The sequence below is a fragment of the Taudactylus pleione genome, unplaced genomic scaffold (assembly GCF_031769625.1).
Source record: "Taudactylus pleione unplaced genomic scaffold, aTauple2 ptg000073l, whole genome shotgun sequence".
NCBI classification, from domain to species: Eukaryota; Metazoa; Chordata; class Amphibia; order Anura; family Myobatrachidae; genus Taudactylus; species Taudactylus pleione.
The window spans coordinates 6,392,702-6,419,195 of NW_028284475.1; the positions used below are offsets into that span (position 1 = coordinate 6,392,702).

The window sequence follows — 26,494 nt, forward strand, 5'->3', positions numbered from 1 at the left end:
CTTATTTGTATAACGTCCCTCCTCTCCATTCACATGATGAAAGGGGTAAAGTACCAAGAATAGACAGAGTTTTACCGTATGTTTTAGACGACATCCCTTAGTTATATAAGGTACCTGAAGACTCCGATATACACATTCATTCGCATAAAACTGCACATTGGATTTTAAACAGTAATATCTATACGAAGAGAGAAAAAGAGATAGTGGGTGTATCATCAGGATAGTTTATCAGGCATGTCATGGATATAAATTACATGTCGGTCTCAGAGTATTAATAATAGTAGTACGTTATCCAATAGCTCGCAATATTGCGTCTTGTAGATTGCACGATTGGATTTGTGTCCGTTACGTAGGAAACGTGTCAGGTTTGATGAGAATTGTTTATTCTTAAACAATGGGTAGGAGACAATCTATGGAACAAGTCAGTATCGGGACTACCACTCCACGCCGGGTGTAAAAGTTCCATCTAAAACATGCATCCTCTCCACCAAAAAGTACTTAAGTTGGCTTCACAATCACAAAACGACCATGACCCTCCCACGAGACAGTAACGTCCTGCGTGTCTGCATGGTAGCTGGCCAGAAACGTTTCACAGAAAGAGAGAGATCCCATAACACAAACCCAACTGCCACTCTTTTACTCTCCATCCATGCGCATACAGGTGTGTCCTCATACGCTGGGTGTCTATATGCCATACATCACCAGACTCCCGATGCAACTCAGTGGTGTACCATACTTGTCTTTACATTTTTGCATCTTAGTGGCATCGCAGATGCCGCCGAATGCCGCTCACAGTGTAAAAGACGATGGGCTGCAACTTTAGCTGCACAGGCATTGTTTCACACACAAACAAATTTGCAGATGCAGCACAACTTGGCATGAGGAGAAACCATAGCCTGGGACGCCACAATGTTTTTAGGTTGGGGGGCAAAGATATAATTTCATTTTGGTGCCCTTAAGTTGCCCCCTAAGGCCGGCTGGAGTAACCCGCTATACCACCTGCCTGATGAGTAAGCCTGAGGGGTCTTCGCTTTGGCTGATCTGCCCTCTGTATGCGGATATCACTGCTCTCTCTCAGGCGCCTCACTCAGACAACACTGGCACAGCGCTACCACGTAGCTCCAGAAACACATGCAGACAGTATCGCTTCCCTGTAGAGACAAGTTAACCAACGCCAAGAGAATAGGACATTTGCCCGCGTGCTGCCACAAGTTGTCGTTTACCGTAGGCGCCCATCACTACGGTGCACTCTAGGACTCCCTGCTCTGGAACTAAAGAGACCATCATGCAACACGAAGCCGGCTACTTTCCTAACTTTAGGAAATCAGACAAATCATTGAAAGGCAATTTAACAATAAAACGTGCGTGTTATGCCCATCCCTGCATCTGAGCCGGATTAAGGCCCCATGGCGAGAGATTCTGGTTTAGGGCCCCCTCAATTTGTCCCTAAAAAAACAAAAACTTTTACAGACAAATTAAAGTAACCTCACCCCTAATTTCAACCCCAGTGAAGTGCAGACATGTGCTGGGTAAGGTATGCAGCATGGGCAGGCCATATTATAGTCCATACCCTCCACACGCCACTCTGCAGCAATCAGCGTCACACACTCAGCCATACACCAGACACAGTGGGCTCAATCCTAGTAGACGAGAGTCTGCAAATGTGAGTTTCATGAAACTCGCAGACATCTCATGAATGCGCACAACTGAGAAATGCGAGATCCAAGTGTAAATGCCAATTTGCGGGACTCACGGTGAGGGTGCGCAACGTTTCTACAAAATGTGACCTAAAGAAGTGCATTAAAAAAAATATATATATTAAAATAAAAAAATAAAAAAAAGGGAGGAAACCTTACTGGACCTCAATAAGTCACAAGTGAGATACCAGGCTGTGGGACCATATAGAGGCGGTTAGTTGTCATAAGGAAAAGTACTGGAGGATTTAAATAGGTGTATAATGGTTGTGTTTTGCACTTTTTATTAATGGTTGAAAAATGATAGCAAGCAAGGGTTTTTCAGCAAATTACAGCCCTTCCAGCATTTTGAAGTAGAGAAAAAAAAGTCTGTATAGTAATTTCGGGATTTCAATAACAGTTTGTAAAACGTTAGAACACTTAGGGGCCTATTTATCAGTGAATATTTGCAGCATATTCCCTGAAAACAGACCTTTTTTGGGGGATACCCGCACATATTTAGTATCCCCTAGATGTATTATGGAGGGATCGTATGTGCAGATTTACCAAGCTCCAGTAGGCCAGTGTCCCGGAGCTTGGTTCCCGCAGCTAACACCATCTGAAGATGGAGTTGCGATGAGTAGACTGTGTGCTACACATCTCAATGATTACCGGGAGAGTATCCCCCCCCCACCCCCTGGCAATGGCTGCCAGCATGCGTGGTCTGTAACCGCGTATGCACAGGCGTCCCGGCACAGAAGTACATGTGATGTGGTCACTTCACTCCAGGGCACATCGCAGGGACGGGATCATTTCGGATGCCTCTGTATGCACTATTTGCTACATGCCAGTGCTACCAGCACATCCTGCAATACCATCATGGGCGCCGATATCACCCACAGATGGGATTGCAAATGCAATTGTTGATAAATGGGCCCTATAGTGACTACGTCAGACTCAACCCAAATACAGACATAGGGACTCCCAATCCCTCCAATCCAGCAATTCATGCAATAACTAATAATGCATGACGTTAGGTGCAGCACACATTACACCTGCCCTCCAACATGACCCCTCCCCATCAGCTACACAGTGCTCTGCTCCTGGGCTTCCCACCTCATGTATGATTGCAGCCTCCTGTGCAGCACTAGGGTCACTGATGAGTCAGGTGTCACCACAGGTGGCTGCAATCATACATTAGATGGGAAGTGTAGGTGCAGAGCACTGTGTACCTGATGGAGGGGTCATGTTGGAGGGTCTGATTACATACATGCTACATATGGGAATTATTAGCAGGCACCACTACACGCTATATATTTATATATATTAGTTGCACACTGAAGTTGGTGTGTATAGTCATGGTACTATAGGTGGTGTCAGTAGTGGTTATTGTGAGTTGCCAAATATGGTCAAAAACAACAAATATACAGTTTTCCCTAAACCATATCCTGTAATAAGTCAGACATGTTACATACACCTGTGTACTGTATGCGTGTATCCAACATGGTACACACTGCTCTGCATTCAGTACAGGAGGGAGCTCAGCACACGTTACACAGGACCAGCCAACACTGCTGCTGCCTCACATACTACTACTCACTCTGCTGAATCCTTCCCATGAGGCTGCGGGTCATGGAAGCATGTGATGAGCTCCACCAATCAGAGCTCAGCACACGTTACACAGGACCAGCCAGCACTGCTGCTGCCTCACAGGCTCACTCTGATGAATCCTTCCCATGAGGCTGCAGGTCACGGAAGCATGTGATAAGCTCCACCAATCAGAGCTCAGCACACGTTACACAGGACCAGCACTGCTGCTGCCTCACAGGCTCACTCTGATGAATCCTTCCCATGAGGCTGCAGGTCATTGAAGCATGTGATGAGCTCCACCAATCAGAGCCCAGCACACGTTACACAGGACCAGCACTGCTGCTGCCTCACAGGCTCACTCTGATGAATCCTTCCCATGAGGCTGCGGGTCATTGAAGAATGTGATAAGCTCCACCAATCAGCGCTCAGCACATGTTACACAGGACCAGCACTGCTGCTGCCTCACAGGCTCACTCTGATGAATCCTTCCCATGAGGCTGCAGGTCATTGAAGCATGTGATGAGCTCCACCAATCAGAGCTCAGCACACGTTACACAGGACCAGCACTGCTGCTGCCTCACAGGCTCACTCTGATGAATCCTTCCCATGAGGCTGCAGGTCACGGAAGCATGTGATAAGCTCCACCAATCAGAGCTCAGCACACGTTACACAGGACCAGCACTGCTGCTGCCTCACAGGCTCACTCTGATGAATCCTTCCCATGAGGCTGCAGGTCATTGAAGCATGTGATGAGCTCCACCAATCAGTGCTCAGCACACGTTACACAGGACCAGCCAGCACTGCTGCTGCCTCACAGGCTCACTCTGATGAATCCTTCCCATGAGGCTGCAGGTCTCGGAAGCATGTGATAAGCTCCACCAATCAGAGCTCAGCACACGTTACACAGGACCAGCACTGCTGCTGCCTCACAGGCTCACTCTGATGAATCCTTCCCATGAGGCTGCAGGTCATTGAAGCATGTGATAAGCTCCACCAATCAGCGCTCAGCACACGTTACACAGGACCAGCCAGCACTGCTGCTGCCTCACAGGCTCACTCTGATGAATCCTTCCCATGAGGCTGCAGGTCTCGGAAGCATGTGATAAGCTCCACCAATCAGAGCTCAGCACACGTTACACAGGACCAGCACTGCTGCTGCCTCACAGGCTCACTCTGATGAATCCTTCCCATGAGGCTGCAGGTCACGGAAGCATGTGATAAGCTCCACCAATCAGAGCTCAGCACACGTTACACAGGACCAGCACTGCTGCTGCCTCACAGGCTCACTCTGATGAATCCTTCCCATGAGGCTGCAGGTCATTGAAGCATGTGATGAGCTCCACCAATCAGAGCTCAGCACACGTTACACAGGACCAGCACTGCTGCTGCCTCACAGGCTCACTCTGATGAATCCTTCCCATGAGGCTGCAGGTCATTGAAGCATGTGATGAGCTCCACCAATCAGCGCTCAGCACACGTTACACAGGACCAGCCAGCACTGCTGCTGCCTCACAGGCTCACTCTGATGAATCCTTCCCATGAGGCTGCAGGTCTCGGAAGCATGTGATAAGCTCCACCAATCAGAGCTCAGCACACGTTACACAGGACCAGCACTGCTGCTGCCTCACAGGCTCACTCTGATGAATCCTTCCCATGAGGCTGCAGGTCATTGAAGCATGTGATAAGCTCCACCAATCAGCGCTCAGCACACGTTACACAGGACCAGCACTGCTGCTGCCTCACAGGCTCACTCTGATGAATCCTTCCCATGAGGCTGCGGGTCACGGAAGCATGTGATAAGCTCCACCAATCAGAGCTCAGCACACGTTACACAGGACCAGCACTGCTGCTGCCTCACAGGCTCACTCTGATGAATCCTTCCCATGAGGCTGCAGGTCATTGAAGCATGTGATGAGCTCCACCAATCAGCGCTCAGCACACGTTACACAGGACCAGCCAGCACTGCTGCTGCCTCACAGGCTCACTCTGATGAATCCTTCCCATGAGGCTGCAGGTCTCGGAAGCATGTGATAAGCTCCACCAATCAGAGCTCAGCACACGTTACACAGGACCAGCACTGCTGCTGCCTCACAGGCTCACTCTGATGAATCCTTCCCATGAGGCTGCAGGTCATTGAAGCATGTGATGAGCTCCACCAATCAGAGCCCAGCACACGTTACACAGGACCAGCACTGCTGCTGCCTCACAGGCTCACTCTGATGAATCCTTCCCATGAGGCTGCGGGTCATTGAAGAATGTGATAAGCTCCACCAATCAGCGCTCAGCACACGTTACACAGGACCAGCACTGCTGCTGCCTCACAGGCTCACTCTGATGAATCCTTCCCATGAGGCTGCAGGTCATTGAAGCATGTGATGAGCTCCACCAATCAGAGCTCAGCACACGTTACACAGGACCAGCACTGCTGCTGCCTCACAGGCTCACTCTGATGAATCCTTCCCATGAGGCTGCAGGTCACGGAAGCATGTGATAAGCTCCACCAATCAGAGCTCAGCACACGTTACACAGGACCAGCACTGCTGCTGCCTCACAGGCTCACTCTGATGAATCCTTCCCATGAGGCTGCAGGTCATTGAAGCATGTGATGAGCTCCACCAATCAGTGCTCAGCACACGTTACACAGGACCAGCCAGCACTGCTGCTGCCTCACAGGCTCACTCTGATGAATCCTTCCCATGAGGCTGCAGGTCTCGGAAGCATGTGATAAGCTCCACCAATCAGAGCTCAGCACACGTTACACAGGACCAGCACTGCTGCTGCCTCACAGGCTCACTCTGATGAATCCTTCCCATGAGGCTGCAGGTCACGGAAGCATGTGATAAGCTCCACCAATCAGAGCTCAGCACACGTTACACAGGACCAGCACTGCTGCTGCCTCACAGGCTCACTCTGATGAATCCTTCCCATGAGGCTGCAGGTCATTGAAGCATGTGATGAGCTCCACCAATCAGCGCTCAGCACACGTTACACAGGACCAGCCAGCACTGCTGCTGCCTCACAGGCTCACTCTGATGAATCCTTCCCATGAGGCTGCAGGTCTCGGAAGCATGTGATAAGCTCCACCAATCAGAGCTCAGCACACGTTACACAGGACCAGCACTGCTGCTGCCTCACAGGCTCACTCTGATGAATCCTTCCCATGAGGCTGCAGGTCACGGAAGCATGTGATAAGCTCCACCAATCAGAGCTCAGCACACGTTACACAGGACCAGCACTGCTGCTGCCTCACAGGCTCACTCTGATGAATCCTTCCCATGAGGCTGCAGGTCATTGAAGCATGTGATGAGCTCCACCAATCAGAGCTCAGCACACGTTACACAGGACCAGCACTGCTGCTGCCTCACAGGCTCACTCTGATGAATCCTTCCCATGAGGCTGCAGGTCATTGAAGCATGTGATGAGCTCCACCAATCAGCGCTCAGCACACGTTACACAGGACCAGCCAGCACTGCTGCTGCCTCACAGGCTCACTCTGATGAATCCTTCCCATGAGGCTGCAGGTCTCGGAAGCATGTGATAAGCTCCACCAATCAGAGCTCAGCACACGTTACACAGGACCAGCACTGCTGCTGCCTCACAGGCTCACTCTGATGAATCCTTCCCATGAGGCTGCAGGTCATTGAAGCATGTGATGAGCTCCACCAATCAGCGCTCAGCACACGTTACACAGGACCAGCCAGCACTGCTGCTGCCTCACAGGCTCACTCTGATGAATCCTTCCCATGAGGCTGCAGGTCTCGGAAGCATGTGATAAGCTCCACCAATCAGAGCTCAGCACACGTTACACAGGACCAGCACTGCTGCTGCCTCACAGGCTCACTCTGATGAATCCTTCCCATGAGGCTGCAGGTCATTGAAGCATGTGATGAGCTCCACCAATCAGAGCTCAGCACACGTTACACAGGACCAGCACTGCTGCTGCCTCACAGGCTCACTCTGATGAATCCTTCCCATGAGGCTGCAGGTCATTGAAGCATGTGATGAGCTCCACCAATCAGCGCTCAGCACACGTTACACAGGACCAGCCAGCACTGCTGCTGCCTCACAGGCTCACTCTGATGAATCCTTCCCATGAGGCTGCAGGTCTCGGAAGCATGTGATAAGCTCCACCAATCAGAGCTCAGCACACGTTACACAGGACCAGCACTGCTGCTGCCTCACAGGCTCACTCTGATGAATCCTTCCCATGAGGCTGCAGGTCATTGAAGCATGTGATGAGCTCCACCAATCAGAGCTCAGCACACGCCTCTCTGACCTTTCGGGCTGAGTCAGAGAGGGGTTTTGTGGTAACTCCGCACAGAGGGAGGAGGAGAAGGTGATAACAATCAGCCATTATGTTATATGATGTTATGTTAGTCAGTATCTCATAGAACTGACCTATAATAGTCACTTGTAGAAAGAAAATATCCACAACCTACTCTATGTAAATATACTGGTAGTCATGGTTAGTCAGTGGTGCTCCCCAAGTCAAACATGATCAATATGGTACTACCAAAAAAAAAAAGGGGGACAAAATAAGACTGTGTAGGGGCACACTTGTTAGGAGAATGGCTGGTCAAAACACACACATTATATATATATATATATATATATATATATATATATATACACATATACACACAGAGCCCATGATACTTTTCTGCCTCCCAGACTTTTCGCCTACATCGCCTGTTTTGTAGGTGGAAAGTATCGCAGCCGTGCACGCTTTACTCCGTATTCAATATGAAAGTACACGAAAACGGGACCTGGCGAAACTTGAACAGGCGGAAAGTACTGTCAGATTTGGAGAAATCAGCCTAACACCCCCCCAAAAGATGCTCTGACATGGGGGTTCCCTATGGTACCCCCCGATTTGGCTTGCTGCAGGTATTTGGTGTTTTTAAAACGGGCTCAATAGCTGCTAAAAAGCGTTTTTGTACAAGTGGTGAAGAATAGTATTCAGGAGTATTTTTTTGCAGAAAATAACTTATCCCAGCAAAATTGGGGTACTTGAAAATGGGGGCCAGCATATTTATAAGTTGGTAAAGTGAAGTTGAAAAAATCGTGAAAAATCCACCTGCCGCAAGCCCCTGCAATCCAAAAAAACACTTGGGGCGTACTTGGGGACCCCCCTGGAGTCTAGTTTGCTAGTTTTTAACTGTGTACCCCCACTTTTTTTTTTTATGCCCCCAAATTCAAAGTCATTTATTAGGGTGTTCTTAAGTGTTTACATTTTTTTGAAACAGATTACCTTTGGGGGACTGTCTGAAGGCTGCAGGGGGTTCCCGCAACGTTGCACCCCAAAACCCCAATTCTGCACTTTTTTCTGCCTCCCATTCATAGGCGATACTTTACCGCCTATTATATTGCATTGACTTAACGCCTAGGCGAAAAGTCTTCCAAATTGAATACGGAGTAAAAGCAAATAAGGCGATAATGACGTCATCGGCGAAAAGTTTCCGCCAAAAACACGCGAAACTGCTTTTTGCCTTAAATTGAATACGGACCATAGTATTAAATCAAAAATATATGAAATGAGACCTATAACAACTACTGCAGGACATGAAACATAATCCTCAATAAAACATACAATTGAGCAGTATCATACTGTAATATAGCTGCCGGCTGTTTATTTACACTCCTATAACGTTCATTACAAGGATATGATCCCCAGATAATGAGCACCAATCTTGCTCTCTTATACCCCTTTTACACCGGAGATAAAACCCGGGTTTTTGAAGGGTTAACCCGGGCAGCTCCCTGGTGTAAAAGGGGAGAGGGTTGGATCGCTGGGTCGAGTGACCCGGCAATCCAACCCAGGTAACTAGCAGGGTTTAACACGGGCGTAGCCCGTGAAACCCTGCTATGGGAACAGCGCACTCCGGGTCACGAAGACCTGGAGTGCGCTGCTAGCCAGCCGATTGGCCCGGCTTCAGTGGCGCTTGGAGATGACGTCATCTCCAAGCGTCCACTTTCACTCCGCAAAAGCCGGGTCTATGCAGACCCGACTGCGGTGTGAGCGATATCCCGAGTCAGCGCCGGCAAAATTCCGGGTCTGATCCGGATAGGAACTTTGTTCCAACTCCGGGTCAGACCCGGAATTTAGGTGTAAAAGGGGTATTACTTGTTAATACATCTGCAGACCATATGTAGCACAGCCAGACGTGCGTCAGTTACCAGCAAGCGGTCACGTGGTGTGCACATGTGACCGACAAGCCGGCCGGCTCTCTACCCCCAGACTCATGCTGCTCCCAGCTCCTTCATCCCCGACTCCAATCGAAACTATACCCCTCGGAAGGTAAGTCTGCAGACGTATTAACCAATAAGGGAGCAAGATTTGTGCTCATTATCTGGGGATCATATCCCTGTAATGAGTTTTATAGGAGCCTTAACCTGCGTGCACACTAGACGATATTTATGGCCAACAACAACATAATTCAACGATCTATCGTTCATATCGTCCAGTGTGTATAAAGTGAACAATCAACGATGCGCGCTCAGGTGGGTCGTTAACGATATCCCCAGTCGGCTGAACATGCAGCTCAATCTGGGGATATAGTTACCGATGCCATGCTGCCGAATGCAGTATAGCCCTGCTCGCTCTTTTGTGCTAAGTCTCATGGTACTCAGGATGAGACATAGAAAGAAAACTTTGGAAGTACCGATGTTTTTAACATTGGATACAAAACATTGTTTAGTACTAAACATTGGTTCTGGAACATTGATGTTATCCGATGTTTATTTTTTAAGTAAACTACCTACTTAAACATAAAATAAACTTCTGAAATCCTAATTATGTTTATTTGATGGAGGCATACAGTATATACAGTCCAGTGATGGCCACAGCTGGTGTTGCTGGGAGACTGACGTAATTTATTGGAGTGCTGTACTTTTGTGCCTGTAAAAAGGAAGAAAAAAAAAAACCACACACACACAGAGTGACTGACACTCACTCTCTGCTCAATTACCAATAGCTGCTGATTGGCTGACAAGAGTCACTGTCAGCCACTGCCCCCAGCAGCACATATGCGGCCAGCCCAGCCCTGCAGCCAGTGACTCATTGAGAGCAGTACCAGTGGCAGTGAGCCGGGGGCGAGGCTGTTCTATGTGCTGCTGCTGATTGGCTGTCCACAGTGTCTTTCACTGTTCGCCACAGCCCCCAGCAGCATGCATGAACGCAACAGTGTAGGAATGGCCATCGGTGGCGTTACCATCGATTGAAAATTAGCAAGTAGCCATCGATGTCTAAAAACTATTAAATGGATGACCATCGATGGTAACATCAACCGATGGTCATCCCTGTTATTTGAATGACTGGCCTGTGGGCCAGAGTGTGGGGGCGGGGCTTTACAGGTGCCAGGGCGGAGCTATGCTCCAAGCCCCTGCACCTTGAAAAAAACATTCGGTTATGCTTTGACATCGATGTGGGAGAACCATCTGATTCTCCCCATCGATGTCAAAAGCATTCGATATCAGCCATAAACCATCGATGGCCATCCCTACAGCAGTGTGTAACCTATGCAGTGAAATAGCAGCCACACAGATTAAAAATAATAAATACCACCCCCCCCCCCAATAACAATAAAAAAAATAAAAATAAAACATTGGAAACCATCTGGGAAACCTCGGACAGAAATCTAGCGATTGTGATGAAACATTGGATCCTCACCATTGCAGGGTTAAACATCGAACATTGGAACCATCTGACCGATGTTTCCGATGAAACATCAAAATGATTCCCATCCCTACGTCACTCAGCTCCTATTAGGGATGGACATCGGAAGCCCAGCATCGAATGGTTGACGGGCTTCCAACAACAAATTCGACTTTGTGCATGCGCACTTTAGCCATACCTCATCTGGGAGAGTGGGTGGAGCTTCACGGCACCCTCGTGCACATCACTGTGGGCGTGGGGCAAGCACTTGCTAAGATGCTGGGCTGCCCCCCAGGCTCCCCCTATACATTTTCGCTCAAAATGTGCATCTTATTCACACAAATAAAGCCACATCGCTAGCATACTCTACATTTGTACATCTGAGTGAATCAAACTGTAAAAAGGGCTCCAATACGATATTCTGGTGCCATATAGTTACCTACTTATATCGGATTTAATTGAATGCAACTCAAGACGTTTTTATTCAAAAGATGCTTGGAGTGATTCCATTAATATTAGGTAAAGCGGAATCCCAGGACCCTACCCCTTATGGAAACCCGTGTAAAAGACCGATCATTTGTGTGTGGACAGGAGCAGGTGCACATACCAAATAATGATGAAGGACAGGTGGAAGCATTATATGCTGGCCATACACTAGTACGATGCGATTCATCGTACGTTTTCCCTTGAACTCCCCTACAGGCCCGACGGCGCGATTTGGAGCTTTTCAACACACACGATCTGCATACGATTACGATAGATATTATGGGTTGCACATCTGATCATACGATATGTATTAAGAGCAGCGGGAGCGTGCATCTGATCGTATCCTACCTAAATTCTACACGATTTCGACATGATTCATCGTACGACGCGTCGCAAACCGGGCAATCGGCTCAAAACTGCGCCAGTGTATGGCCAGCATTAGTTTTGTATTTATTTTATATGTGCAAGATGGGGGGAAATTCTGCTGTATTAGAGTGCGCTTAGCATTTAAATGCTGTAGAGTAGGAAATGAGGTTAGGTTAGTTTGTACTCACCTCAGCTTGCTGTCAGGATCTTCACCTCTGCCGGGCTTCCACTGTCGGGATTTGAACCGCAAGCCATGCGGCCAGCGGTAAATCATACCGATCCCATTACATAAGACCCTCCATTGGACTAGAAATATACCATTTATGGTGTAGATTGTAAGCTCTCATGGACAAAAGCTGCTCTGTCTTTCCAATCACCCTGCATTCGTTCAATATCAACCCCATTTGTCCATACATCGATATATTGGCCTCAGAATAAAGAGGGGGGGGGGGAATCACATTTTGATAACAGCAGATTAGTCACCTTACTATAAGTTAGTTCCCTGGTATACTGTATAGATTACATTGCATACACTGTATAGATTACATTGCATACTGCAGGGCCGCAACTAGGGGGGGGCTAGAGGTGCACGTGCACCGGGTGCCGGATTGCATGGGGTGAAAAAAGCTAACTCAAGGTGGCTTGGGGGCTGCAGATTCAGAAACAGCCATCCAAAAATGGCCACCGCTAAAGAGGAGACAAATGCTAGAGGTCCTTACTGGCCCTCTAGTGTCTGTCTCCTCCTTGGCGGTGGCCATTTTTGGACTAGCCGTCCGCATGGACTCTGCTGAAAACGGCCATCCAAAAATGGCCGTCGCCTAGGAGGAGACAGATGCTAGAGGTCCTACTGGACCTCTAGTGTCTGTTAGGCCAGCGCAAGGTACACAGCGTTCCCGGCACCGGGAACGCTGGCGCTGCCGGGAGAAGATGCTGAAAGCTGCATCTTCTCCCATGAAATCCCCTGGCAACGAGCATAAACCCCCTGGCAACGAGCATAAACCCCCCTGGCAACGAGCATAAACCCCCCTGGCAACTAGCATAAACCCCCCTGGCAACTAGCATAAACCCCCCTGGCAACTAGCATAAACCCCCCTGGCAACTAGCATGAAACCTCATGGCAAAGAGCATGAAACCCCATGGCAACAAGCATAAACCTCATGGCAACAAGCATGTAACCTCATGGCAACGAGCATGTAACCCCTGGCAACGAGCATGTAACCCCTGGCAACGAGCATGTAACCCCTGGCAACGAGCATAAACCCCCTGGCAACGAGCATAAACCCCCTGGCAACGAGCATAAACCCCCTGGCAACGAGCATGAAACCCCATTGCAACAAGCATAAACCTCACGGCAACGAGCATGTAACCCTTGGCAACGAGCATGTAACCCCTGGCAATGAGTATAAACACCATAGCAACGAGCATATACCCCATGGCAACAAGCATGAAAGCCCCTGGCAACGAGCATGTAACCCCATGGCAATGAGCATGTAACCCCATGGCAAAAAGCATAAACCACATGGCAAAAAGCATAAACCACATGGCAAAAAGCATAAACCACATGGCAAAAAGCATAAACCCCATGGCAACGAGCATAAACCTCATGGCAACGAGCATGTAACCCCTGGTGACGAGCATGTAACCCCTAGCAACTAGCATAAACCCCATGGCAACAAGCATGAAACCCCTGGCAACAAGCATGAAACCCCATGGCAACGAGCATGAAACCCCATGGCAACGAGCATGAAACCCCATGGCAATGAGCATGAAACCCCATGGCAACGAGCATGTAACCCCTGACAACGAGCAGATAATTGTAATAATTTTAAAGTAATTAGAACCCTTACTGTGGGGTATAAACTGGTGTCGGGCAAATATGTAAGTGGCACTTTGGTAATAGGCATTACAGTGTGTGGCATAATGTGTAATGGGCATTATGGTGTGTGGAATAATGTAAGTCACTATACCAGGGACGTCTGAGTAGTGCACTGCCTTATGTAGGAGCAAGGACAAACTCCAGGTACAGGAAGGGAGGGGGCGCAAAATTGATGCCTTGCACCGGGTGACAGATATCCTAGTTTCGGCCCAGCATACTGTCAGATCCCTCAGTGCAGGGAGATCAGGAAGTTGGGACAATGTTACTCACAGGCAGGCAGGGAGTAGCACAAGGAGAATAAGGGATGATTGGGCAGTTCTCCCTCTCTCATTGTTTAACACCCTGTATTCCTTATACATCTGCCCCAGAGATCCCTGTGCTAAACATGACCATTAAACATGAACAGACACTGTTGTTACATCTCCTGTGTGTTGCAGCTGCTGGCAATCCCCTGGGCAGCTGACTACGTTAATGAGTGAGGGAACAGCCCATGTGCTAGAAGTAGCAAAATTATAGCCAACTAGTTGATTGGTTGGAATGAGAATCTGCTAACGTATGGGAGTAAATGATGATCAGCAATTTGCTCCTAAATGTCAGAAAACAGAATAAAATGGTCGTCAGACAAGTTTGTTAAATGTTTGATCTAAACAATTTGTTCAAACAACAGTTTATGGCCATTTTCCGGCGTTTGGGAGCAAATTGCTGATTGTCATTTGCTGTCATACCTTACCAGATTTTCATTCCAACCAATCAACTAGTTGGCTGGTTGGACAGATAATCTTTACATGTGTGGCCAGCTTTAAACTATGTCACAGGTTCTCAAACTCAGTCCTCAGGACCCCAAACAGTGCAGTTTTCCTGGTCTCCTCACAGAATCATAAGTGAAATAATTAGATCCACCTGTGGATCTTTTAAAATGTGTCAGTAATTTATACACCTGGGTGACCTGGAAAATTTGAACTGTGTGGGGTCCTGAGGACCGAGTTTGAGAACCACTGGTTCAGTGTTTCCTGAACACTGCCATTACAGTCCAGGTTTTAAGGATATCCATGCTCGAGTCCAGATGACTAATTCAAATGGACTGAGGTACTAATTAAGTCACCTGTGCTTAAGCAGAGTTTAGGAAACTCTGCACTAAGGTCATCTGTCCAATCTGGTTGGTTGGAATTGAAATATGGTAATGTATGGGAGCAATTGACAATCCACCATTTGCTTCCAAACGCTGGAAAGCTAACAAAAATGGTTGTTCACACAAATTAATGAAATGGACTTAACCAATTTGTCTGAATGATCATATTTGTGTTTTCCAGTGTTTGCCTCATGCATGTTTCAGACAGGATCTAAATTAGCTGTGATAGGGACAGAAGTTCCTGTGATGTTAAGGGGGGCATCCACTACACGATTTTAGCAGGCGATTGAACAATAACGACGTCGTTATCGTTCAATCGTTTAAAAATCGTTTATAAATCTTGCAGTGTTTGGTCGTTAACTATCAACGATGCCCGCTCCCGATGGTCGTGTGATAGTCTCGTCAGTCGACCGAACATGCAGGTCAATTTCACTTGATCTATTAAAGATCGTTTGCAAATCGTTCAGACTGAAAGATAAAATTTCAAGGGAAAATCGTTTAGAGATTGGACACGGAGTAGATCGTCTAGTGCAGTGTTGGCTAACCTTGACACTCCAGCTGTTGTGGAACTATATATCCCAGCATGCCCTGCCACAGTTTTAGCATGCCCTAATAGCAAAACTGTAGCAGTGCATGCTGGGTTATGTAGTTCCATAACAACTGGAGTGTCAAGGTTAGCCAACACTGGTCTAGTGGATGTGCCCCTTTACTGTTATGTGATTACTCAGAGGCAATAGGTGCTGCTGGGCAGTGAGCAGTACTGGCTCCTCCTGATGATGTCACAGGATGGGCCTCAGATGTGCACTGAGCATGCTCCTGCCAGCACATGGGCTGTTCCCTTTTTCTTCATACTCCTGAATGCTCACAGCTGCCCCGAGGCTGCTGTTATGCAGAAGGTGACTATGGAATCTCTATATAGCTGTATCTATGTACCAGATATCATAGGGGCAGGTAACCTGTGGCATACCAGTTGCTGTGGAACTACACATCCCAGCATGCCCTAAAAGCAAAACTGTTTCAGGACTTGCTGGGATGTATAGTTACAGAGCAGCTGGATTGCCGACGGTAGACATGTGTAGGTGACGTACAGACAGATCTCCAGGACAGCTGTGTATAGAGTAATGTAATGGGGCCTACACACGGTCAGATGAACGATTTCAGACAGTATTAAAATGAATGGAATCGTCCAAATCTGACTGCAAACATCAGATGTCAGATATCGTTATCTGACGTGCGGGAACGCGCATCGTTCATCGTTGCAGGCTCACATGTCAGATTTTCTTTCAGATATGAACGATTGAACGTTATCGTTCATATCTGACAACAAATCTGATCGTGTGTACGCAGCATTAGGCCGAGATGCACTAAATAGGAAAATGCAGTAAAACCCTGGAAAATGCAGTTTTCTGGGGTTTTACCACATTCCCCATATGTACAAAACTTCCGCCTGTTGGGTAACTTATAGACAATATAAGTCTATGGACACTCCCCCCTGGGAGGCATCCGATCCCTCCCATGAGACCCCGCAGCCCGTGTCCTTCTGCGCATGCACAGAATGCCGACAGGGTGTTAATCTGCCCAGCAGCATCGTAAAGGCCAGCTATTATCGGGAGATATGTCCTTTGCGATATTCTTGGTACATACCGCAGTAATGAGCCGCGGTATATACCCAAAGACAGGCGGGATTTACTGCATCGCTAATGTGATGCTGAGCATGTACGGGGTCATCTTGTCTTTACTGTGAGAGAGTGACACAGTGGGAGATGGATGTCTAACACTTAGCACTGAGAGACTCAGCCAATTATCCTGGTATAACCGCTGTTCCAGCATCCTGCACCGCTACCCGCAAGCTGTATACACTCACCAGACTATAATAAACCATCCTACTGGCTAAGCACATGGGATGTCTGTAGTGATAAGGCATCGGCTGGTGTGTACATAGCGCTGCCATACCACCGTAACACACAGACACAGATGCTGATGGCCCATTATGATGGTATATCACAGCCATGTTCCTTTTGTGTTTGCCTAAAGTTAATGATGAGATCTGAATGATAATAATATACCCATTGCAGAACGTTACCTAGTTCCTATAAGTGAGGCTCATGAAGATTTGGGCGTAAACACAATTTGTGCCGTTTTCAGGACGTATTTTACGCTTGTGCATTAGAGGCACGTTATTTTACCCTCAGACTATAAATGTGTTACAGTGATTGGCCATAGATTATATACTATGTTCTATATAGACTTGTGCATTAGAGGTACGTTACATCACCCTCAGACTATAAATGTGATTGGCCATAGATTATATACTATGTTCTATATAGACTTGTGCATTAGAGGTACGTTACATCACCCTCACACTATAAATGTGATTGGCCATAGATTATATGTTATGTTCTATATAGACTTGTGCATTACAGGCATGTTACATCACCCTCAGACTATAAATGTGATTGGCCATAGATTATATGCTATGTACTATATAGACTTGTGCATTAGAGGCATGTTACATCACCCTCAGACTATAAATGTGATTGGCCATAGATTATATGCTATGTACTATATAGACTTGTGCATTACAGGCACGTTACATCACCCTCAGACTATAAATGTGATTGGCCATAGATTATATGCTATGTACTATATAGACTTGTGCATTACAGGCACGTTACATCACCCTCAGACTATAAATGTGATTGGCCATAAATTATATGCTATGTTCCAGTGGTCGAAGTGGGAATTTTGAAGTGGGGGTATGGAAATGTATTTAGTGTGTGCGCCGAAGGCGCTTAAAAAAGGGTGTGACCACATGTTACAAGGGTGTGGCTATGTGTTATGAGGGGTGTGGCATGCAACCATCTCTCACCCTTTGCTCCTCTTACTACCTCCTTTCCCAAACCAGTATGATGACAGCAATCTACAGTATCCTAACGAGGACTCGTAGACCCAGAGCTACAGAAAGGAAGATCCAGAAATGCAAAACGGTGCAGGTTATAATCATATACCTGCTATTGGATGTAGTTATGCGCCTGTCCCAATCCCGACACCACAATCCTGGCAGGGGATTTAACATAGGCGTCAAAATACTGACGCCTCCCCACGCTGGGACCCCGCACCAATCATCCAGCACCGGAGGTAAGTATCGATGTAGCCGGGGATGGGGGAGGTTAGGTTTAGGGACCTCCTCAGGAGGACTAAGGGTTAGGCACCCCCCCCTCCTCACAAGCAGCCCCCTGGACCTGTAGGACATTTCCTGTTGTTACTGTAATCAAGCAGCTGCATTGCTACCATCATGGGACAAGTCACAGCACTGCTGCAGTGTGCTGCCGAGCTTCACTCTCATGTGGGCTGCCTGCACAGTGAGGAAGTCTTTACTCTCTCCCCTCCTGGCCAGGACTCCGCCCCCTTCCCCGCGAAGCCCCGCCCCCTTTCCCCGCGAAGCCTCACTTATTTCATTCACGAAGCTATGTCTGGAGTTTTTTTTTCCTAGTCTCCATCTCCAGTCTCTCTCCACCCAAACCTCCTCTCCGTCAAGGCTAGATCCTCAGCCCGGCAAGGCAGAAGACACGGTTAAAGTGGAGGGAAAGATTGCAGCAGGTCGGTGAGAGGAAGGAGCAGAGCTTTGGAGGGAGGGGGAGATCAGCATGCACACCAAGCCGTGCTGTCACAGTCACTGGGGCAAGCAAAAAAAAAAATTGTCTCAACAGGTGCCCCAGTACCTACCTGCCACACCGAGCACAAGTTCCTGTTGCACTTTCAACTGGAGTCGAACTGTCAGAGAGGGACCACGGAGCCTCTCCAGTCACTCTGGCTGCTGCAGGTTCGTGAAGGCAGGGAGGAGGAGGTGACCGGCCCCTAGCTGCTCTGGGAGGAGGGAGGGAACTATGCTGCTGCTGTCTGGCTGCCCATAGACAGTGTCAGGGTAGCGGACGGAGGCCACGCCTCCGCACTCAGCTCAGCAGCAGCCCATGGAATAAAAAAAAAATGTTCAGTGCTTGAAGTGGCGGTATACCATACCGTTGTATACCGGCACACTTCGAGCACTGCTATGTACTATATAGACTTGTGCATTAGAGGCACGTTACATCACCCTCAGACTATAAATGTGATTGGCCATAGATTATATGCTATGTACTATATAGACTTGTGCATTACAGGCACGTTACATCACTCTCAGACTATAAATGTGATTGGCCATAGATTATATGCTATGTACTATATAGACTTGTACTTTAGAGGCACGTTACATCACCCTCAGACTATAAATGTGATTGGCCATAGATTATATGCTATGTACTATATAGACTTGTGCATTACAGGCACGTTACATCACCCTCAGACTATAAATGTGATTGGCCATAGATTATATGCTATGTACTATATAGACTTGTGCATTACAGGCACGTTACATCACCCTCAGACTATAAATGTGATTGGCTATAGATTATATGCTATGTACTATATAGACTTGTGCATTAGAGGCACGTTACATCACCCTCAGACTATAAATGTGATTGGCCATAGATTATATGCTATGTACTATATAGACTTGTGCATTACAGGCACGTTACATCACCCTCAGACTATAAATGTGATTGGCCATAGATTATATGCTATGTACTATATAGACTTGTGCATTACAGGCACGTTACATCACCCTCAGACTATAAATGTGATTGGCCATAGATTATATGCTATGTACTATATAGACTTGTGCATTACAGGCACGTTACATCACCCTCAGACTATAAATGTGATTGGCCATAGATTATATGCTATGTACTATATAGACTTGTGCATTACAGGCACGTTACATCACCCTCAGACTATAAATGTGATTGGCCATAGATTATATGCTATGTACTATATAGACTTGTGCATTACAGGCACGTTACATCACCCTCAGACTATAAATGTGATTGGCCATAGATTATATGCTATGTACTATATAGACTTGTGCATTACAGGCACGTTACATCACCCTCAGACTATAAATGTGATTGGCCATAGATTATATGATATGTACTATAAAGACTTGTGCATTACAGGCACGTTACATCACCCTCAGACTATAAATGTGATTGGCCATAGATTATATGCTATGTACTATATAGACTTGTGCATTACAGGCACGTTACATCACCCTCAGACTATAAATGTGATTGGCCATAGATTATATGCTATGTACTATATAGACTTGTGCATTACAGGCACGTTACATCACCCTCAGACTATAAATGTGATTGGCCATAGATTATATGATATGTACTATAAAGACTTGTGCATTATAGGCACGTTACATCACCCTCAGACTATAAATGTGATTGGCCATAGATTATATGCTATGTACTATATAGACTTGTACTTTAGAGGCACGTTACATCACCCTCAGACTATAAATGTGATTGGCCATAGATTATATGCTATGTTCTATATAGACTTGTGCATTACAGGCACGTTACATCACCCTCAGACTATAAATGTGATTGGCCATAGATTATATGCTATGTACTATATAGACTTGTGCATTACAGGCACGTTACATCACCCTCAGACTATAAATGTGATTGGCCATAGATTATATGCTATGTACTATATAGACTTGTGCATTACAGGCACGTTACATCACCCTCAGACTATAAATGTGATTGGCCATAGATTATATGCTATGTACTATATAGACTTGTGCATTACAGGCACGTTACATCACCCTCAGACTATAAATGTGATTGGCCATAGATTATATGCTATGTACTATATAGACTTGTGCATTACAGGCACGTTACATCACCCTCAGACTATAAATGTGATTGGCCATAGATTATATGCTATGTACTATATAGACTTGTGCATTACAGGCACGTTACATCACCCTCAGACTATAAATGTGATTGGCCATAGATTATATGATATGTACTATAAAGACTTGTGCATTACAGGCACGTTACATCACCCTCAGACTATAAATGTGATTGGCCATAGATTATATGCTATGTACTATATAGACTTGTGCATTACAGGCACGTTACATCACCCTCAGACTATAAATGTGATTGGCCATAGATTATATGCTATGTACTATATAGACTTGTGCATTACAGGCACGTTACATCACCCTCAGACTATAAATGTGATTGGCCATAGATTATATGCTATGTACTATATAGACTTGTGCATTACAGGCACGTTACATCACCCTCAGACTATAAATGTGATTGGCTATAGATTATATGCTATGTACTATATAGACTTGTGCATTAGAGGCACGTTACATCACCCTCAGACTATAAATGTGATTGGCTATAGATTATATGCTATGTACTATATAGACTTGTGCATTAGAGGTACGTTACATCACCCTCAGACTATAAATGTGATTGGCCATAGATTATATGATATGTACTATATAGACTTGTGCATTACAGGCACGTTACATCACCCTCAGACTATAAATGTGATTGGCCATAGATTATATGATATGTACTATATAGACTTGTGCATTACAGGCACGTTACATCACCCTCAGACTATAAATGTGATTGGCCATAGATTATATGATATGTACTATATAGACATGTGCATTACAGGCACGTTACATCACCCTCAGACTATAAATGTGATTGGCCATAGATTATATGCTATGTACTATATAGACTTGTGCATTAGAGGCACGTTACATCACCCTCAGACTATAAATGTGATTGGCCATAGATTATATGCTATGTTCTATATAGACTTGTGCATTACAGGCACGTTACATCACTCTCAGACTATAAATGTGATTGGCCATAGATTATATGCTATGTACTATATAGACTTGTGCATTACAGGCACGTTACATCACCCTCAGACTATAAATGTGATTGGTCATAGATTATGTGCTATGTACTATATAGACTTGTGCATTACAGGCACGTTACATCACCCTCAGACTATAAATGTGATTGGCCATAGATTATATGCTATGTACTATATAGACTTGTGCATTAGAGGTACGTTACATCACCCTCAGACTATAAATGTGATTGGCCATAGATTATATGATATGTACTATATAGACTTGTGCATTACAGGCACGTTACATCACCCTCAGACTATAAATGTGATTGGCCATAGATTATATGATATGTACTATATAGACTTGTGCATTACAGGCACGTTACATCACCCTCAGACTATAAATGTGATTGGCCATGGATTATATGCTATGTACTATATAGACTTGTGCATTAGAGGCACGTTACATCACCCTCAGACTATAAATGTGATTGGCCATAGATTATATGCTATGTTCTATATAGACTTGTGCATTACAGGCACGTTACATCACTCTCAGACTATAAATGTGATTGGCCATAGATTATATGCTATGTTCTATATAGACTTGTGCATTACAGGCACGTTACATCACCCTCAGACTATAAATGTGATTGGCCATAGATTATATGATATGTACTATATAGACTTGTGCATTAGAGGCACGTTACATCACCCTCAGACTATAAATGTGATTGGCCATAGATTATATGCTATGTACTATATAGACTTGTGCATTACAGGCACGTTACATCACCCTCAGACTATAAATGTGATTGGCCATAGATTATATGCTATGTTCTATATAGACTTGTGCATTAGAGGCACGTTACATCACCCTCAGACTATAAATGTGATTGGCCATAGATTATATGCTATGTACTATATAGACTTGTGCATTAGAGGCACGTTACATCACCCTCAGACTATAAATGTGATTGGCCATAGATTATATGCTATGTACTATATAGACTTGTGCATTACAGGCACGTTACATCACCCTCAGACTATAAATGTGATTGGCCATAGATTATATGCTATGTTCTATATAGACTTGTGCATTAGAGGCACGTTACATCACCCTCAGACTATAAATGTGATTGGCCATAGATTATATGCTATGTACTATATAGACTTGTGCATTACAGGCACGTTACATCACCCTCAGACTATAAATGTGATTGGCCATAGATTATATGCTATGTACTATATAGACTTGTGCATTACAGGCACGTTACATCACCCTCAGACTATAAATGTGATTGGCCATAGATTATATGCTATGTTCTATATAGACTTGAGCATTAGGAGTGTCTGAGAACCGCGCTGTAAATATGAATTATGAGAAGCTTCCCGCCTGTTGCTGCAATGTAACATTATAGCTATAAAGACTTTCTTGGTTAAAGATTCTGTAACATCTGATTATTGGGAAGAGAATAAACCCTGAAATTGTGTAGTGTAAATAAATGTACTTGCAGAGCTTCCTGTGCACTAGAGTACCATCGTTTGTGTCTGTGACCCTCCGGGGAGGACTTATAACTACTATTAATGTACTAGATTGGAATGATGAGAGTGTAAGGTGTTTCTAAAATGAATCCATTATGCTAAATGTGAATTTTAGTGCCTCCACCCAAGCTTATGTAATAGATAGTGTGAATATTTATTTTGGACCTGCTTGGGAAAGCCCAAAATTAGTGTAAAGCAGTGTATTAATGTGCTATGATGTATACATCTACATTGATCTTTTTTTTATATATATAATTTCCTTCTTTTACAGGATTCATTGTACACGTAGAACTTTCCTCCAATAACAGGTAAGTGATCACACAGTAACTGTACATTTATAGAATGTTTATACTGTGAAAGAGAATCATAAGATAACAAGATAGCGATGATAAATTCCAACCTTAAAACAGTTCCTGCATTGCACAAATTAATCTATACACTTCTTATACATTTATACCTCAGCACATTCTACTGATTCTGTGCATACAGTATTATATGGTAGTAAGTTGTGTAACGATCTATCGCTTACATCGCTGAGAGGGCTCCATTCAATTGATCGCGAAGTAAATAGCGCCAGGAGAGAGAACCCAGCGCTATTCAATTCTGGGCGCTGTTAGGTCAGGGAATGTCCATTCTTTCACCCCTCGCTCCTTCAACAGGATGTTTAGTTGTGAGAACGGGCATCCTCCGACTAAACTTCCCGGCACAATGCTGTTTTCCCGGCGCTAAGGGCAGAAAACGGCATCGCACCTTGACTTTTGTTGTATTTCTGCTCACATTCCAGGAAGAAATCCTTAGTGGGGCTTTGCAGTGCGCTGAGTTGAATAGCTCCTGGAGCTCATTCCTGGCGCTATTCAATTCACGTTGAAATGAATCGAACCCAGTGTGTTCGCACATTTGTTTACTCCCGCAGTCGCTAGCAATGGTCACCAGGTTTGATGTGCACAGGCACAAAGTCCCAAACACTCTCCTGTGTGATATTGGCGTCCTTCTAATGGCATTTTAGTACACAGTGCACAGTCCCACACCCTCTCCCTCCACTCTCCTGTGTGATATTGGCATCCTCCTAATGGTGATTTAGTACACAGCGCACAGTTCCTCCCCCTCTCCCTCCACTCTCCTGTGTGATATTAGCGTCCTCCTAATGGTGTACACAGCACACAGTCCCTCACCCTCTCCCTCCACTCTCCTGTGTGATATTGGCCTCCTCCTAATGGTGTTTTAGTACACAGTGCACAGTCCCTCACCCTCTCTGTCCACTCTCCTGTGTGATATTGGCGTCCTTCCAATGGTGTTTTAGTACACAACCCACAGTCCCACACCCTCTACCTCCACTCTCCTGTGTGATATTGGCGTCCTCCTAATGGTGTTTTAGTACACAGTGCACAGTCCCTCACCCTCTCCCTCCACTCTCCTGTGTGATATTGGCGTCCTCCCAATGGTGTTTTAGTACACAGCCCACAGTCGCGCACTCACTCTGTCCACTCTCCTGTGTGATATTGGTGTCCTCCTAAAGGTGTTTTAGTACACAGCGCACAGTCCTACACTCTCTCCCTCCACTCTCCGGTTTGATATTGGCGTCCTCCTAATAGCATTTTAGTACACAGCACACAGTCCCACACTCTCTCCCTCCACTCTCCTGTGTGATATTGGCATCCTCCTATTGGCGTTTTAGTACACAGCCCACAGTCCCACACCCTCTCCCTCCACTCTCCTGTGTGATATTGGCATCCTTCTAATGGCGTTTTAGTACACAGCCAACAGTCCCACACTCTCCCTCCACTCTCCTGTGTGATATTGGCGTCCTCCTAATGGTGTTTTAGTACACAACCCACAGTCCCACACCCTCTCCCTCCACTCTCCTGTGTGATATTGGTGTCCTCCTAATGGCATTTTAGTACACAGCCAACAGCCCCACACCCTCTCCCTCCACTCTCCTGTGTGATATTGGCCTCCTCCTAATGGTGTTTTAGTACACAGCCAATAGCCCCCACACTCTCTCCCTCCACTCTCCTGTGTGATATTGGCGTCCTCCTAATGGTGTTTTATTACACAGTGCACAGTCCCACACCCTCTCCCTCCACTCTCCTGTGTGATATTGGCGTCCTCCTAATGGTGTTTTAGTACACAACCCACAGTCCCACACTCTCCCTCCACTCTCCTTTGTGATATTGGCATCCTCCTAATGGTGATTTAGTACACAGCACACAGTCCCACACCCTCTCCCTCCACTCTCCTGTGTGATATTGGCCTCCTCCTAAAGGTGTTTTAGTACACAGCGCACAGTCCTACACTCTCTCCCTCCACTCTCCGGTTTGATATTGGCGTCCTCCTAATAGCATTTTAGTACACAGCACACAGTCCCACACTCTCTCCCTCCACTCTCCTGTGTGATATTGGCATCCTCCTATTGGCGTTTTAGTACACAGCCCACAGTCCCACACCCTCTCCCTCCACTCTCCTGTGTGATATTGGCATCCTTCTAATGGCGTTTTAGTACACAGCCAACAGTCCCACACTCTCCCTCCACTCTCCTGTGTGATATTGGCGTCCTCCTAATGGTGTTTTAGTACACAACCCACAGTCCCACACCCTCTCCCTCCACTCTCCTGTGTGATATTGGTGTCCTCCTAATGGCATTTTAGTACACAGCCAACAGCCCCACACCCTCTCCCTCCACTCTCCTGTGTGATATTGGCCTCCTCCTAATGGTGTTTTAGTACACAGCCAATAGCCCCCACACTCTCTCCCTCCACTCTCCTGTGTGATATTGGCGTCCTCCTAATGGTGTTTTATTACACAGTGCACAGTCCCACACCCTCTCCCTCCACTCTCCTGTGTGATATTGGCGTCCTCCTAATGGTGTTTTAGTACACAACCCACAGTCCCACACTCTCCCTCCACTCTCCTTTGTGATATTGGCATCCTCCTAATGGTGATTTAGTACACAGCACACAGTCCCACACCCTCTCCCTCCACTCTCCTGTGTGATATTGGCCTCCTCCTAAAGGTGTTTTAGTACACAGCGCACAGTCCTACACTCTCTCCCTCCACTCTCCGGTTTGATATTGGCGTCCTCCTAATAGCATTTTAGTACACAGCACACAGTCCCACACTCTCTCCCTCCACTCTCCTGTGTGATATTGGCATCCTCCTATTGGCGTTTTAGTACACAGCCCACAGTCCCACACCCTCTCCCTCCACTCTCCTGTGTGATATTGGCATCCTTCTAATGGCGTTTTAGTACACAGCCAACAGTCCCACACTCTCCCTCCACTCTCCTGTGTGATATTGGCGTCCTCCTAATGGTGTTTTAGTACACAACCCACAGTCCCACACCCTCTCCCTCCACTCTCCTGTGTGATATTGGTGTCCTCCTAATGGCATTTTAGTAC

At 46.2% G+C, this 26,494-nt stretch overlaps 2 protein-coding genes across 3 annotated transcripts in view; one reads left to right on the forward strand and one right to left on the reverse strand.

The window, feature by feature from the left end:
- LOC148532589 (NACHT, LRR and PYD domains-containing protein 12-like) overlaps positions 1-13,959 on the reverse strand; it is a 127,963-nt gene extending 114,004 nt beyond the window's left edge. The window contains exon 1 of the mRNA XM_088467629.1: positions 13,916-13,959. The gene's annotated coding sequence lies outside the window, so the exon portion shown is untranslated. The remainder of the gene's footprint in view (positions 1-13,915) is intronic.
- A 1,649-nt stretch (positions 13,960-15,608) lies between these two features.
- The window catches only part of LOC148532590 (SLAM family member 8-like), a 104,393-nt gene continuing 93,507 nt past the window's right edge, over positions 15,609-26,494 (forward strand). The window contains exons 1-2 of one of the 2 annotated variants that reach the window (XM_088467644.1): positions 15,609-15,670; positions 23,371-23,407. The gene's annotated coding sequence lies outside the window, so the exon portion shown is untranslated. The remainder of the gene's footprint in view (positions 15,671-23,370; positions 23,408-26,494) is intronic. The other variant, XM_088467645.1, reaches the window with a different exon arrangement.